A 16,656-nucleotide genomic window follows, 5' to 3' on the forward strand; every position below is an offset into this window, starting at 1 on the left:
ATAAACTAATCTCCTCTATTGCACTCCAGTTTTTTTTTGTTTTTTGTTTTTGTTTTTTTTTGAGCATAGAAAACTTAAAGTCCCATGTCCTCATCCATAGCTCTTCATTGGTACTTTGTAGGATAAAGCCTTGTCAACCCCTGAAACTCACTATTGATGCAGTTCTGACCCTACCTCCACCCTCTGCTATAGACAACCCACAAGAAGCATCCAGTCTTGACTACACTGGAGACGTAATGATTTGCTAGAGCACCCTTGGCAATGTGACATATGAGAAGCCAACTACCACCTAACTGCTCAGTGTTTCTAAAATCCTTCCTTAGCATGAGTTTACTATGCAACTCTGGACTCTCATAAATCAACCAACCCATTATGGTGCTGGATTCTTTCCTGCCTCTTAATTTCCCAGTGCAGACTACCAGGGTAACTCCATGGAATACAGAAGCCAGACAATCACGAGTGGGGCTTGAAGATTTACCTGAGAAAAGAAGTCAGCTTTCCTGGGCCAAGCCTCTTCCACAGTACAGTTTCACTATTAAATGGGGGTAAGAAAGTGACTTCTGAGAGTAATGATACATTTTTATTCAAATTCAAACACGACATAGTCCAAAATTAAATATAATTTTTAAAGCAGACAGTTATTGTGCCAGACTCTATTAATTGCCCATCCAATAGCCATTCCTAACTTCTTATGCTAATAGAACACTGTTTTCTTTGGAGCAAAAATATATCCAATTTAGGATATGACTCACTTCCAATCATCTCCAACCAATGTATGATGGCACACAGGTGTTCCTCAAATGCACCATAGATAGCCAAGATATTGATTCCTTTTAACCCTCAGGGCAGAAGGGCAGGGTCTAGGAAGAGCAGAAGCATTCTGTTTACCCCAGGATGTACCCCAAATGTTACCATTTCCTATGTGTGAAAGGGGAAGGGATTAAGAAACATGGTTCTAAGCCAGATTCTGTTCCCTTTGACAGATAACTCAATTTCTCTGCTTTCTTTACAGCTAGGAGTGTTGATTCAGTTCTGGTCAGCAAAACATTAGGGAAAGTCTGTTGAGGGTCTCCTGGAAATATTTGTTCTTACTTATAAAAGGACACAGTAAAAGGAGAGTTTACTAGCAAAGCCTTTCCTCTTTCATCCTAACTTGAACAAGGACACAATGCCTGAAGCTGTAGCAGCCATCTTGCTGCCAAAAGGCAAAGCAGAAGGATAAAAGACCAACAGCTAAGTAAGGTAAAACAGAGAGTTGGAACGAGCCTCGGACTTAATTACATTGCTAAACATCAGAACCAATATTAGCAATTATCTCCTTTCCATCTTCCTATTAACAGAGATAATAAATGCCTGTATTGCGTAAAGTTGACTGATATACATGAGTAGATGGGAGATTTTAAGTCAATTTTTTTTCCTGAAGTGTCCTATAGTTCTTAACTTTCTGGGAATTTCAGAACTCCAGTTCCTCCCAATTTACCTAATCTATTCTACTAATCTATTAGTGCATTCACTACATTGAGTCGATATGGGTGAGCCTTACTGAGAGACACCAGATTTAATGCTATTAATTTCTATAGTACTCTTCACAGCTCAGAACTTTCAGTCTCCTAGGAATTTTAGTATATTATGGCAGTACTGTATGTAATTTTGCAGCTATGTGGAAATTCCTAGAGAAATTGTAAATTCTTACACTCAAGGGTTTGAGTTAGTAGAGAAAACAAATCAAAACTCTAAACTAAAAACCTGGGAGCAAGTACATTTTAAGATGTTCTTAAAGATAATTTGTTTAGCCATTTTTTTTTTCAATAAATAGGACAAACAGACAGAGTTCTGAAATAGGTATATACAGGCAAAGGCTTGGGAATATTTAGGTACTCTCAAGCTATCTACAGATATATTATTAGCCAAGAACATTAATCAGTGTTTCTCAATAATTGAAAAGTACACTCTAAAAATGCAGCATGGAAATCTCTTTTTAAAGTGCTTGCAAAAAGAAAAATGGTGTTTAAAAATGACAAATCTGTCAAATTCAAAAGACTACATAATATATGTATGTGGCAAAAGCAAAACTATAGGAAGAGAAAACAGATCAGCAGTTGCCAGGGGCTAAGAGGGTAGATGGAAGGGTTGCCTACAAAGGGGTACAGGGAAACTTTGGGGGTGATGGAATGTTTTATATCTTGATTAGAGTGATGGTTACACTATAAGAATTTGTTGAAATTTGCAGAACTGAACACTAGAAATGGTGAGTTTTACTGTATGTAAATTATACCTTAATTCAAAAATGGGGGAAAATGGCATATTTGTGAACTAATACAAAACCAGAGTTATCTCATGCTGAGTTCATCCATGCTGTGGAAATCAGACCACAACCCTAGAAATAGAGCAACTGCCCCACAGGTTATGCAAATTTTTAAGCGATGAAAGTCTACGGCAAAAATAATCCTGTGTTGTAGGAGACTATTATGTGTGTTTGAGACTTTTATGATAGTATCAATTTCATCTGAGTTATATAACAAATTATTAGGCTTAATTTATGAGGAAGGATCACAAAAAGTGATACCCTTTGCTGTGGAAATAAATAATCAATATTTTATAGCATAATGTATTTCCAATGGGAAGGAGGGCACACATGATATATTTGATAATGATAATTTGCAGAATGATAGTGGTTTATGTAATCTTTAAGAACATTTAATAGTTTGCAATACATCATATCTCATCTGATTCTCGCATTAACCCAATAAGGTTACATAGATGAGGCATTATTATTATTATTTTCCCCACTGTACAGTCAACAAAACAGAGATCCAATAGGTTAAATGACTTGTCTACAGTCCTAAAATTAGTTCATGTAGAGTCAGGAATTGAACCAAGATATTCTGAATCCAAATTGAATACCTTCCCCCCATATATCAGTCTGTTTGTTAATGGCAATATATTTCAAAACTTCTCCCCAAATCTCCAACTACAAAACACTTAAAACTGATAAAAAGCTACACCTACCCTCAAATGCAACTCTACAGTTTCTATAAAATTAAAACGAGAATATAGCAGGGGCAGGATTTTCTACAGGGAAAGGTACTGCCCCAATGAAAAGGAAAGTAGACATACATTGAATTTCTACAATATGCCAGGCCCATGGTCCTATATTTAATCTCACAACAATCCCCAGGAGTGGGTATTATTAGTATACCCATTTTACATTAAAGAAATTTGCACCAAGAGATGTTAAATTTAGTTGCCCAAAGTCACACAGCTTGTAAGGCATGAAAGCAGGACTCTAACCCAAATCTGTTGGACTCAAGCTCTTTGTCCTAGGAGTCAAAAGAAAGGTATTTTAAATCTACACATTCACACAGACTAAGTCAAAATTTCAGTACTTCTACAACTTTGAATCTCAGTGGAGATAAAAAATAATTTTTTAAAAAAGGCATATCTTATTTATAGCTTCTTCACCTTTAAAATGAGGTTAAGTATTTAAGATTTCCTCCCAGATAGCTGTTTAATTTCTTTGGGTGTCCTGAAGTGATCTGAGTTCACGAAAAGCAGATGTTTTAACACTAGTCTCAACCTCCAGGAACTGGTGCGGTATCCTATAGCTATGTCAGCCAGCCTTAGACATGTTTGCAAAAGGAGTCAAAACGAGACTAGAAATAATGCCAGGAATTGTGATATTTCCCTTAAAATGTTGTTCCACTTTAACATCATTTATGAAACATTAAAAAAAAAATCTGTTTGTCTTTAAAGAATCAGGATTCTTGTGTTTTAAGATTACAGAAGGAATGACTTGTTTTTAAAAACCTTTTAACCCACCATAGTATAATGTACATGCAGGCACTTGAAAAATATTTTTGGGTGAGGGTGATTGATGGTAAGGATGATTAGATAGCTACTTTTGCAATTATTTGTCTTTAATGCCTTTCATTATAACAAAATTGAAGAAGAAAAAATCTTTTGGTCTCTACTGTTTCATATTGTCAGCTAAGCCTGTGGGTTATCTGTTCCTAGGTGTGCGTGTGTGTGTGTGTTCGTGTGTGTGTGTGTGTGTGTGTGTGTGTGTGTGTTTAAACAGAGAGATTCAGCATTCACTTACTAGAATAATGGCTTTCATTATATCAAAAACAGAGGAAAAAATTTTTCTGGTCTCTGCTGTTTTATATTGTCAGTTAAGGCTGTGAGTTTTCTGTTCCTTGGTGTTTTTTTTTTTTGTTGTTGTTGTTTTTGAGAGAGAGATACACAGAATTCACTTGCTAGAATAAAACTTACAAAACAAACTTCGTAAAAGTTCGTTTTGCTTGTCAAATGCAGATAAAAGGACGGAGGGAAAGAAACAGTTTAATGGTAAAAGGCACCTTTTCCCTAACTCCTGAACTAGTTCACACAATATAATGAATAATTTAACTACTGGAAAGTTCATTTGCACAGAACACTGCATGAAGACCAACAGCATTTTCACTTCAAATTTCTATAGTCTTTAGTCAATACACTTCATCTGCATTTCTAACACCTGCTTCAGTCAGCTGTGAAATACACTGTTATCTTTACAGTTGACTTTTATCTTTACTCTGTCCATTGAACAAAAAAAAAACACATTATAGAATATAATTACTTGGCCTAAAAGAGATAGGAATTAATTCAAATGATCTTCTGAAAGGTATTTTCCTTCAACTTATCAAAAGGTAATTTTAAAACAAGTTACTAATTAATACTGTCATTCTTTACAGTACACTTCTCCTTGAAACATCAATGTGAATTTTGTATAGCAAAAATAATAGCATGTACACTTCTCTGTAAGAAATATTTGTTTAAGGTACAAAAGAAAGTAAAAAAAGCTAAGTGCAACAACTGATACCAAGTATACAAATATCTCTTCTAAACTCATTACTACACTGTTATTAAAATGATGCTCTTCTAGCTTAGCCTGCCCAACACAATCTAAGTTAAAATTTTTATATACATAAATATAAAAATAAGCCAAATTTTGACTGTCAGCCAATCTTTGTCAACAACTCACATTATACATCCTTTATTACACAACTTTATATGGAGGATTTAAGCAAATCTTTTAAAGGCTGAGGTTTTCTGCTAAAGAAATTATCTTAGGAGAGGAGGAAAAATGGGGAGTAGTTAGGAAAAGACCTTAATGAAATAGAAAAATATTCTGGCTTATCATCACTCTGCTTATTTCTATGATCGCACTTAATCCACAATGTAGTCATTTTTCTGTTTTCTGTCTCCCTATTTACATGTAAACTCCATCTGGGCAAGGATTATATAGCTTGTTTACCACTCCATTTCTAATGTCTAGTTTAGTTCCTGGCACACAATAAACACTCAAAATATATTTCGTAAACAAATGAATTTTTAAAATTCTTACCAGATTGAATTGGTAGGGATTAGGAAGGACTTTTAAACTGCTCTATTTTATTAAAATACATACACAAGAAAAAGCTCTCATTTATCTAGGATCATTGTAGAATAGACTTTCTACTATTCTAAGCCGATTTTCTCAGCCAGCGAAAGATGACCCCTTTAAAATATCAAAACATTTCAATTCCAAGTATTTTAAATACGAGTCAATCAAGGTTATATCATTACTTATTTCCCTATCTAATTAAAAAAATTAGGTTTCATACAATTTAATCATTTCTTAATGCCTAACAATCAAAAGTATATATTAAAACTTTCTTATATCGCTATATTAAAACATCTCTAACATCATTTCAGATATTAGTGAAACAGGTAAGACTATTTGTCCTTAAACCAAGGGGAGCTACCAATATAGACTCATATTTAATGATTTTGTCATCTCCTTTCTTGCTTTCACTTTTCACTACATTACCTTCTAGCTGCCTCTCTTCACTACAGGTTCTTGCTCAAATGAGTTATAACTATTATGCAGGATGAATTAACAGTTACTAAAGCAATCTTGCTTGCTAAATAAAAAATCTACAGTAGGACTATTCTGAAAATATTAGACTCTATATTCTTTATTCAAATGTAAATACTATTCCTTGCAGCCTTTCCATTCAAGCCAAGGCAGGAGGCTTATCACCAAGAGCAGGGTGAACATATGCTCTAGCACCAAAGCCATTCTTCAGTTTTGACTGTCAAGTAGGGTTTACTGGAGTTCCCAGAAAGACAAGAGTCTTCAAAGAGAGTCTCAGGATCCTTGAGAGAGACATGATAGTCTCAATTCCTTAATTTCCTATTTCGGTTTAAGGGGCATATCCAGTAAAGTTTATACCAATCCTTACCATAAACAAAGAAAGAGAAAGTTCAGGACACAATATAAGGGAAGATCTAATGGCCCAGGGAACAAGCAAACTATGCTTATAGAACTAAAGGAAGGAAATTCAGAGAGACATGGAAGAAGAGGATGGGTAGATAATATTGGGGTCCTTGCTTGGAAGGGATGGTGAAGAACCTAGAACACTGGGCTAATCAGCAGCTTGTTAGGTATAACCCTGGATAAGCTGTAAATTCCGGAAAGTCTCACACTGGGCCATACCCAACATGACTAGGAAGAATAGTGTAGCACTGGTGAATGGAAATTTCTAGATAAATTAACATTAACTATAGCTCCTGTACAGGTGATCCAGACATGTCCAGGTACCCAAAAAAGGAAACACAGAAAGCTGGTAGGCAGCAGAGGCCTGAGATCAAAAAGCAAGAGCTGCAGAGCATGGGGACTTCAAAAGCACGTACAAATGGCCAGAATCACAGCTTTATCAATGGGTGCTAGAGATACCCAGAAAGGTCAGGCAGTACCATCCATTTCCCTGGAGACACCTTGCAAGGCCCAGGGACCAGACCGGATCAAACCAGTCACCCATAGCAAGACAGTGAGGACCCAAAGGATAGCAAAAGGACATCCATGGTGACTTAAGCTCCCTTTTCTATGAGGTTATTTAAGTTCTACCACCTCCAGTAATAGATAACTCATCATATCAAAAGCCAGTCCATTCCAATTGTGGAAATTTCTCATTGTTATCAAGTTTTTCATCCTATTCAACCAAAATTTACCCCCCTGCAATTTCCTCCAATTTCCCAAATCCCTGGCAATAACTCTTCATATATTTGAAGTCCAATCTTATAGCTCAAGGTTTTAGACCTTGCTTTATTTGCTCCTTTGCAGAGATAAATAAAGATATCTTCTAAGTGAAAAATCAGCTCATTAGGGGTCCAGATATAGTCTGCATGTTCTGGCTTTGCCACTTTCCTCTGACCCTAGAAAGTGGTAGGGTGCCACTGCAAGCAACAAAATACCCAGAACATAATGCTGCCTCCTGCCAGATTTCAAAGGTGGCTGTGGCCTGGGGACTCCTGACACCAGGTTTCACTAAGTTTAGTAACCCTTGACTATACTGACTATACAGACTTCAGTAACCCTTGACTATATGTACTTTGCTCCTCAGCATGAACAGAAACAAAAGTCAGGTGGGATAGCAGAAACCTTTTAGAAGTCTTAATTTAATAGTCCCAGAATCAGTATTCTCATTCCTAATGAAACTAGAAAACTGTCAAAGAAAGAAATCAAGCAATTTTTAAAGAGATATATTAGCTTAATATCTCTAAGGAGATGCAAATTTTTAGACTACTTCAAGGATATAAAGGCTCCACTTTATGGACATGGGGACATCTCATTTATGTGGTGACATCAGAAAGAAAGGGTATAAGTCAGGATTGAATACTGAAAGGTGAAACTAAGAATAGTTTAAAAAGAAAAATGTTTTTTACCACTTCCTATTACTTGAACTATCTGCTGGTTTAACACAGAAGTGTTCAGCTACATAATATGATGAAAAGTCAACTCTAACAGAAATCATAGGACCTGAACTGTAGCTCTGGCTCTTCCCATTACTAGCTGGATAAGCTTTGGACAAACCACTTGAACTTTCTGAATCTCAATTTCAGTTTCCATTAAATGACAAAATACCCAAAAATTAAACTAATATTTGTTGAGTATTTACTAATGTGCCGGGTATTCTATTCAACCTTTAGTGCTGAATATCTCATTTAATCTGTGCAATAAACCACAAGGTTGGCACAGATCTATTCCCAGGAAATGGAGGCACAGTGAGGGAATATGGTCCAGGCCATCTGATTCTAGAATCCAGTCTCATTCAAAACCTAATTATCTGCAATGCCATTCCTGCCTCACAGGAGAGGTATGGTGTTTGGCTAAGAAAATATATGCAAAAGTGCTTTGAAAACTATAAATGCTATACATACATTAAAAGTCACTAGTATTTAATGAATAGATAAAACTCATGTAATATTTGCAGAAGCTGCCTGTAATTAAATCAATAAATTGTAATACTTTTAGATTTTCTCAAGCATATTAAACAAACCTATCACAGAATTACTTGCAGTATCATATATATGATAAACTTTAAGCACAGCTCTACTCAGACACACTGTGCCTTATTCCCAGGTATGTTCAGTGCCTAGTACAGTGTCTGGCATAAAGCAGATGCTTGGCTGAATGATTAAGTAGGAATAATCAGTGTAGAGCAAGGGAGAGGCCAAAAACCAAAGCACAGACACTCTAATTTTAAAAAGCACTTCAGGAGGACTTCCAGTAGACCAAGATGGTGGCATAAGATGTATAAATTGCAGGGCACTATCACCCTACAGAATCTTTTAGAAACTAGTAAAAACTGGCAGAATCATCTTCCTCAAAACTCCAGAAAATGGCTAAAGAGTTGCAGTAACTGGGCAAGCTGTGAATCAAGAAAATGCAGCCTGAAACAGTAGGCAAAACAAACCCTGGCATGGTGTGGAGCTAGCCTGTGCTCCCATTGTAGGACCCAGGCCCAATTCCAGAGGGAGCAGAGTAACCGGAGGCAGTACCAATCTATCCAGTGGAAGCTGAAAGACTAAAATAGGAAAGCTGTCTCATGCTTACTGTGCCAGTTTGAAACTGTTACATACCCCATAAAACGTCATGTTCTTTAATTCAACCTTGTAGGGGCAGACCTATTACAGATGGGACCTTTTGATTAAGTTGTTTCCATGCAGTTCTGACCCACTAAATTGAGGGTTTTGATTAGATTATTTCCATAGAGGTGTGACCCTGCCCATTCAGGGCAGGTCTTAATCCTTTACTGGAGTCCTTAAGAGAGCTCACAGACACAGAAACTCAGAGAAACTGAGAGATTTTGGAGAGAAGCTAAGATACATAATCCACAGTTTGGCCCCAGGAGAAGCAAGGAAGACCCACAAGAGCTGACACAGAGAGAGACACTTAGAGAGAAAATGCCCAGAGACATTTTGGAGACAGCTGTTACAGACATTTGGAGTTGTTAAGCCCAGAGTTTGCCTCAGAGAAGCTAAGTGAGAACCAACAGATGCTTAAAGAGAAGGCTACTGAAATCAGAAGCTGAAAGCAATGCAACCTGGGAGCAAAGGACCAGCAGATGCCAGTCACGTGCCTTCCCAGTTAACAGAGGTATTCCAGATGCCATCAGCCTTTCCTCAGTGAAGGTATACTCTTGTTGCCTTAGTTTGAACACTTTTATGGTATTAGAACTGTAAATTTGTAACTTAATAAACTTCCTTATAAAAGACAAGTCCATTTCTGGTATTTTACATTCCAGCAGCTTTAGCAAACAAGAACACTCACCTTCCAGAATTTGCCCTGAAAGGCACAGAAGCAGCTTGCAGACAGCTAAAGCAGTGTAAGAAATAATTAAGTCCAGGTGGCCTGGGCAAAAGATTTCATGCATTAAGTCATACCATAAAGAACCCAGGAGGGGGTGAAAGTCTATTTCACAGGGATTAGAGGAAGCATTCCATCTCCTATAAACTGTAAACAAGGGAATTCCACTAATAAGCACAAGCCTAGGAAAAGAAACAGGCTCCATGGCTCCACACAGGCTCAAGTTAAGCTAAAGAGGACCTTGTACTTTCCATTAGCCTCAGGTTGATCTTCTTGATAGGAGGGCTAAGCACTGAAGGAGACCACCAGCCAAAACAGAGCCAACTTGCAAAGACTATGAAAGGTGTTGAATGTTTTGTTTTCTTTGTTTTTGTTAGCTCCTTGCACTCAAGGAAATCTCTGTCACATCACCAGCTGGATACAAACTTAAGGAACAGTCAGCCCAGGTATTAAATCCTAGAGTTAACATTTTACAATAATTAAAGTGTACAGTGTGGAACAAAAGAATAAAGGACAAATAAAGAAACAGGAAATGATGGGCCATCCAAAGTACGAGATAAAAATTCACAAACCATCAATGAAGAGGACCTGACTTTGTGCATACTGGACAGAGACTTTAAAATAATGACCATCAATATGCTTAAGGAGATAAAGGAAAAGACGGAGAAAAAAACTAAAGGATATAAGAAAAAGAACAAATGAACAATATTAAAATCTCTGAGATTCTCTAAAGGAACCAAATAGAAGTACTGGCATTGTGGACCAAAAGAACTGAAAATAAAAATTCCCTAAAGTGTTTCAATAGCAGATAGGAGCCGGTAGAAGAAAGAATCAGAGATTGTGAAGACAAGACAAATGGAAATGATTCAGGCTGAGAAGCACAAAGAAAAAGTATTTAAAACATGAACAGAGCCTAAGAGACCTATTGAACACCATTAAGAATACCAACATATGAATTACGGGAGTCCCAGAAGATGAAGAAAGAGAGAAAGGAGCAGAAGGAATATTCAAAGACATAATGGCAGAAACTCCCCAAATTTAACAAAAGACATGAATAAACACATTCAAGAAGCCCAACATACCCCAAACAGGATAAAATCAAAGAGAATAAGAACCAGGCACTTAGTAATCAAACTATCAAATGCCAAGGACAAGGAAAGAGTTCTAAAGAATGCAAGAGAAAAGCAACAACTTATATACAAGGTAATCCCTGTAAGATCAAGTACCAATTTTTCATATGAAACCATGGAGGCAAGAAGGCAGTGGCAAAAAATATTTCAAGTGCTAAAAGAAAACAAATATCAACCAAGAATTTTATATCTGGTGAGAAAGTCTTTCAGAAATAAGGGAGAGATTAAGACATTCCCAGATAAACAAAAGCTGATGGAATTCATCACCACTATACCTGCTCTACACACAATGTAAAGGGAGTTCCTCAGATGGAAAAGGACACTAGACAGTGGATTGAAGCAGCATAAAGAAATAAAGACCTACAGTAAAGGTAACAGTGTGAGTGATTATAAATGCCAGTATTATCATACTGTATTTTTTGGAATGTATCTCCACTTCTTACTTCTTACAATTTCTGAAATGCAAAAACATAAAAAGTAATGCTAAATCTAAGGTTTTGAACATAAAATGAACAAGATATGCTCGGGCGGTTGGTGTGGGTGGAGAGTCAGCCATGCAGTGTTTGTTTCGTTTCACTTCCTGCAGCAGCTGTTCATGAGGAGGAGAGGGCTAGGGCAGAGCAGCCTTGCCCCCCCGACCTGAGCGCCCACCCACTGCTGGGATTTTCCCAACTTGACCTAGGGTCAAAGGCTATGAGAGCTTGGTAAATAGGAGGTGTTAGGAGTCGTGGGCCCGAGACTATGGGAGGTGATGCCGGCTGGGTTTTGAGTGGCCTGGGGAGAGTGAAGAAACCCAAAAATGGAGAACCTTTCCAACAGGACTTATGGCTCAGTGGCCTGGACAAGAGACCTCTGTTCAGAGAGATGTCAGCCAAGGATCGAATCATCAATTTAGCTGTTGGAAACTTAACATCTTTACTGATTCTAGTAATGCTGATCAGTGCTTTTGTTTTCCCTCAACTACTTCCAAAACCACTGAATATATTTTTTGCTGTCTGCATCTCTTTGAGTAGTATTGCTGCCTGCATACTCATCTACTGGTATCAACAAGGAGACTTAGAACCAAAATTTAGAAATCTAATTTACTGTATCTTATTTTCTATCATCACGTTATGTATATGTGAAAACCTGTACTTCCATGCTGTGGGAAAGTGAGGCTGCCAAGGAGAAACACTTACCAGGACTCTTCAAAACTATATATTAGGACTGTGAAGAAGAGCTGGAAAAGATATGCTGGAGAATCACCTGCAGGAGTCTGATACGTGATTTTCATGTTAATTGTAAATCCAAATTCCCTCTTGCAGGGGAGACATAGCATAGATCACTTTGCTTTTATCTTTAAGGAGCTGATATTGACGTTGCACTTAAACATTCCAACTCTTAAAGCTCAAACAGCACAAATAATTTTCACTTTTAAAAATTAAAAAATTTTTATAATATAATTGCATGGTGAATAAGCTATGTAACAAACAAAATCTTGCAGCCCAAGACAAATATTCTTTTATTTCTGTTAAACCAAATATGCAATTATTGTTCCCTATGCAACCAACTTTTACTTATAACTACAACTTAATTTCACATTAAAAAAACACAGTGAAAAGAAGGATTGTGAAGGTCTAATTAGAAGCATAAATAAAGTAATTTATATAAGAAAAAAATGAATAAGATACAATTTGTAACAAGTAGAACAAAAAGGTGGGGAGAAGTAGGGGTATAGGAACAGTGTATGTGCATACTATTGAAGATAAGTTGATATCACATCAAACGTGATTCTTACATAACCACAAAAAATATATATGAAAATATATACAGAAAGCAATGAGAAAGCACTCAAAATGGTGCAATACAAAAAATCAAAAAAAAAAAAATGAAAATAGGCATTAACAGAAGAACTAAGGGTAAAAAAAGGTACAAGACATACAAAGACCATATAGTAAAATGGGAGAAGAAAATCCTGCATTATCAGTAGTTACTTTAAAAGTAAATGGATTAAACTCTCCAGTCAAAAGGCAGACATTACCAGAATGGATTTAAAAAGCATGACCCAACTATATGCTATTTACAAGAGACTCACATTAAATTCAAAGACATAAGTAGGTAGAAAGTGAAAAGATGGAAGAAAATATACCATGTAAATAGTAACCAAAAGAGAGCTGGTGTACCTAAATTAATATGATATAAAATAGACTTTAAGTCAAAAACTGTTACAAGGTACAAAGAAAGTCATTATCTACTGTTAAAGGGTCAATTTAACAAGAAGACATAACATTTACAAATATATATACACTTAATGGCAAAGCCTCAAAAAATATAAAGCACATATTGACAGATTTGAAGGGAGAAATAGATGGCTCTATGTTAATAGTAGGAGATTTCAAAACACCATTTTCAACAATGTATAGAACATCTAGACAGAATATCACTAAGGAAACAGAAGACTTGAATGATACCCTAAACCAACAAGGTAACACATGTACATAGAACACTTCAACCAAAGCAGCAGAATAAACATTCTTCTCTAATGCACAGGGATCATTCTCCAGCAGAGACCATATATTGTCATAAAACAAGCCTCAATAAATTTAAAATATTGAAATCATATAATGTATTTTCTCTGACCACAATGGAATGAAGCTAGAAATCGTAACAGAGGGAGAAATGGAAAATTCACAAATTTGAGGAAATTTAAAAATGTACTCAAACAAGCAATGGGTCAAACAAGAAATCACAAGGGAGATTAGGAAATATCTTGAGATGAATGAAAATAAAAGTACAACATGCCAAAACTTATGGGAATCTCAAAAAGCAGCACTGAGAGGGAAATTTATATCTCTAAACACACACATTAAAAAAGAATAAAAGAGGAAGAGGGGTCATAGAGAGGAGTGGAAGCTAGTTAGTCCCCTGGAGCAACTAGTGAACAACCAGGAACAACTAGTAAATAATTTGGAATAACTGCTGGGAGACAACTGTGACTATCCACACATCATACACCAACCTGGATTGGGAGGAATGCCTGAGATTGCAGCATAAAATCTGTAAGTAAAAGCTTCAGAACCACACTGGGAGCCTCCTCCCCGCTACGGCAGGCTGAGCTGCAATACCTCACTGTGGTAGAAAGCAAAACTCTCTGAGCAAGCGAATATAGCTCAGCCCAGCTCCAACTGGGGTTTCAGTTAACAAATGTGGAGTTCTGAATACAAGCTACAAACATGCAGACAGAGGCTTTTAAGTGACAACTGGCCTTAGAGAACCAAAGGACTCATCTGTCCCAGGAGGGGTAGCCCAGAAGACCAGGTGTTACCTCTGGCCAACGAGTGAAACAGGGGGACCATGGACTGGCTCTGAAAGGGGGGGCTTTCTTTTCCTTTTTCTCTCTCTCAACCTGAGGGGCTCAGTGGAGAGAACCTTAGACATTTTCAGCTCATGGCACTCTAATCCAAGGGGTGGAGATAACAGAGTCAGAGAGACAAAGGAACTATTCAAATGCAGATGAAAACTCCCTAGGGGGTATATCCTCCCTAAGAGGAAGGAGGTGGGGTCCAGCTCTACTACCAGTCTTCCCTTCAGAACCAGACCCCAGAGCCTGGGGGAAAACAGCCAAAACAGAAACTAAAGGGGCCACCAGTGGAGAGTGACAGGCACCATCTGCACAGCAGGTTTGGAAAAGTACAGTGGCTAGAAACCTCAGAGGAAAGTCTGTCGATCTCTTGAGACAAACCTGCAGGGAGAAATGAAACTGATTATAACCCCATTCTGAGATCTGAACCTGTTCTGGTCTAGGAAGATCTGATTAACCTTGGGGTAAACAAGGAAACCAGACACCTAGACCACAGAAAACTATATAGGAAAAACAAAGATATGGCACAGTCAAAGGAACAAACTTACACCTCAATCAAGATACAGTTGAGATATTGTTTCACTTTAATGAAACAATCTATTAAAAATTTTCAAAGAAAAATGTTAAATTAAATCAAAAACCAAATCAATGAGTTCAGGGAAGAGATGGAAAAAGATGAAGGACATAAAGAAAACACTGGGAAAACATAAGGTAAAATCAAAAGTTTGAAAAACCAACCATTAGAATCTATGGAAATGAAAGGCACAAACAAGAGATGAAAAACACAATGGAGACATACAACAGCAGATCTCAAGAGGCAGAAGAAAACACTTAGGAATTGGAGAACAAGACACCTGAAATCCTACACACAAAAGAACAGAGAGGGAAAAGAATAGAAAAATATGAGCATTGTCTCAGGGAATTGAATAACGACATGAAGCACATGAATGTACGTGTCCTGGGGTGTTCCAAAAGGAGAAGAGAAGGGAAAGGGGGCAGAAGCAATAATAAAGGAAATAGTCAATGAAAATTTCCCATCTCTTAGGAAACACATAAAATTACAGATCCAAGAAGCACAGCATACCCCAAACAGAATAGATCTGAATAGACCTATGCCAAGATACTTAATGAGATTATCAAATGTCAAAGACAAAGAGAGATTCCTGAAAGCGGCAGGAAAAAAGTGATCCATCACATACAAAGGAAGTTTGATGACTATGTGTGGATTTCTCAATAGAAACCATGGAGGCAAGAAGGAAGTGGTGTGATATATTTAAGATACTGAAAGAAGAAAACCACCAACCAAGAATCCTATATCCGGCAAAACTGTCCTTCAAATATGAGGGACAGTTTTAAAATATTCTCTGACAAACAGACAATGAGAGAGTTTGTGAAACAAGATACTTGCTCTACAGGAAATACTAAAGGGAGCACTACAGAGATATAGGAAAAGACAGGAGTGAGAGGTTTGGAACACAGTTTTGGATGACGGTAGCACAGCAATGTAAGTACACTGAACAAAGATGACTGTGAGTATGGTTGAAAGAGGAAGGTTGGGAGCATGTGGGACACCAGAAGGAAAGAGGAAAGATAAAGACTGGGGCTGTATAACTCAATGAAACCTAGAGTGCTCAACAATTGTGATAAAGTGTACAAACGTTTTTACATAGGGAGAACAAATGAATGTCAACCTTGCAAGGTGTTAAAAATAGGGTGGTATTGGGGAAAAAAATACTATCAATGCAAAGTAGAGTCTATAGTTAACAGAAACATTGTATTATGCGTCTTTTAATGTAACAAAGGCAATATACCAAAACTAAATGCCTATAAGAGGGTGACATAGGGGAGGGGTATGGGACTCTTGGCATTGGTGATGTTGTCTGACTCTTTTTTTCTACTTTAGTTTAATTCTCTTTCCTTTTGTTGCTTTTTAGCTGTCATTTTTTTTCTTTTTCTTTTTCTTTTGTCTCTACCTTCTTTGACTCTTCCTCCTTCTTTGTGAAAGAAATGGAGATGTCCTTATATAGATAGTAGTGATGGTGGTGAATACATAAATATGTGACTATACAGGGAACCATAGATTGTTTACTTAGGATGGAAAGTATGGTGGATGAACAAAACTGTCTTACAAAAACAAAAAACAAACAAACAAAAAAAACAGGTTGAAGAAGAAATCTTGAGGGCTATATTGAGTGAAGTAAGTCAGACACATACGGACAAATACTACATGGTCTCACTGATATGAACTAATTATAATATGTAAACTCACAGACATGAAATTTAAGTTACCAGGATATAGAATAAGGCTAAAGGATGGGGAGTGGTGCCTATTGTGAGCAGAATGTTCAGCTAGGTTGAACTTAAGTGTTTGGAAATGGACAGAGGTGATGGTAGTATGCTATTGTGAAAATAACTAACAGTGCTGAATGGTGTGTGAACGTGGTGGAAAGAGGAAGCTCAGAGTCACATACGTCACCAGAAGGAAAGCTGGAGGTTAAAACATGAGAATGTATAAA

General features: G+C 37.0%; 1 protein-coding gene and 1 pseudogene across 1 annotated transcript in view; one reads left to right on the forward strand and one right to left on the reverse strand.

Annotated features, from left to right (window-relative positions):
• The window catches only part of SLC10A7 (solute carrier family 10 member 7), a 294,226-nt gene that overhangs the window by 154,639 nt on the left and 122,931 nt on the right, over positions 1–16,656 (reverse strand). The window lies entirely within an intron of this gene.
• Positions 11,600–11,955, forward strand: LOC119529905 (annotated as a pseudogene).

The sequence above is a fragment of the Choloepus didactylus genome, chromosome 3, assembly GCF_015220235.1.
Source record: "Choloepus didactylus isolate mChoDid1 chromosome 3, mChoDid1.pri, whole genome shotgun sequence".
Taxonomy (NCBI): domain Eukaryota; kingdom Metazoa; phylum Chordata; class Mammalia; order Pilosa; family Megalonychidae; genus Choloepus; species Choloepus didactylus.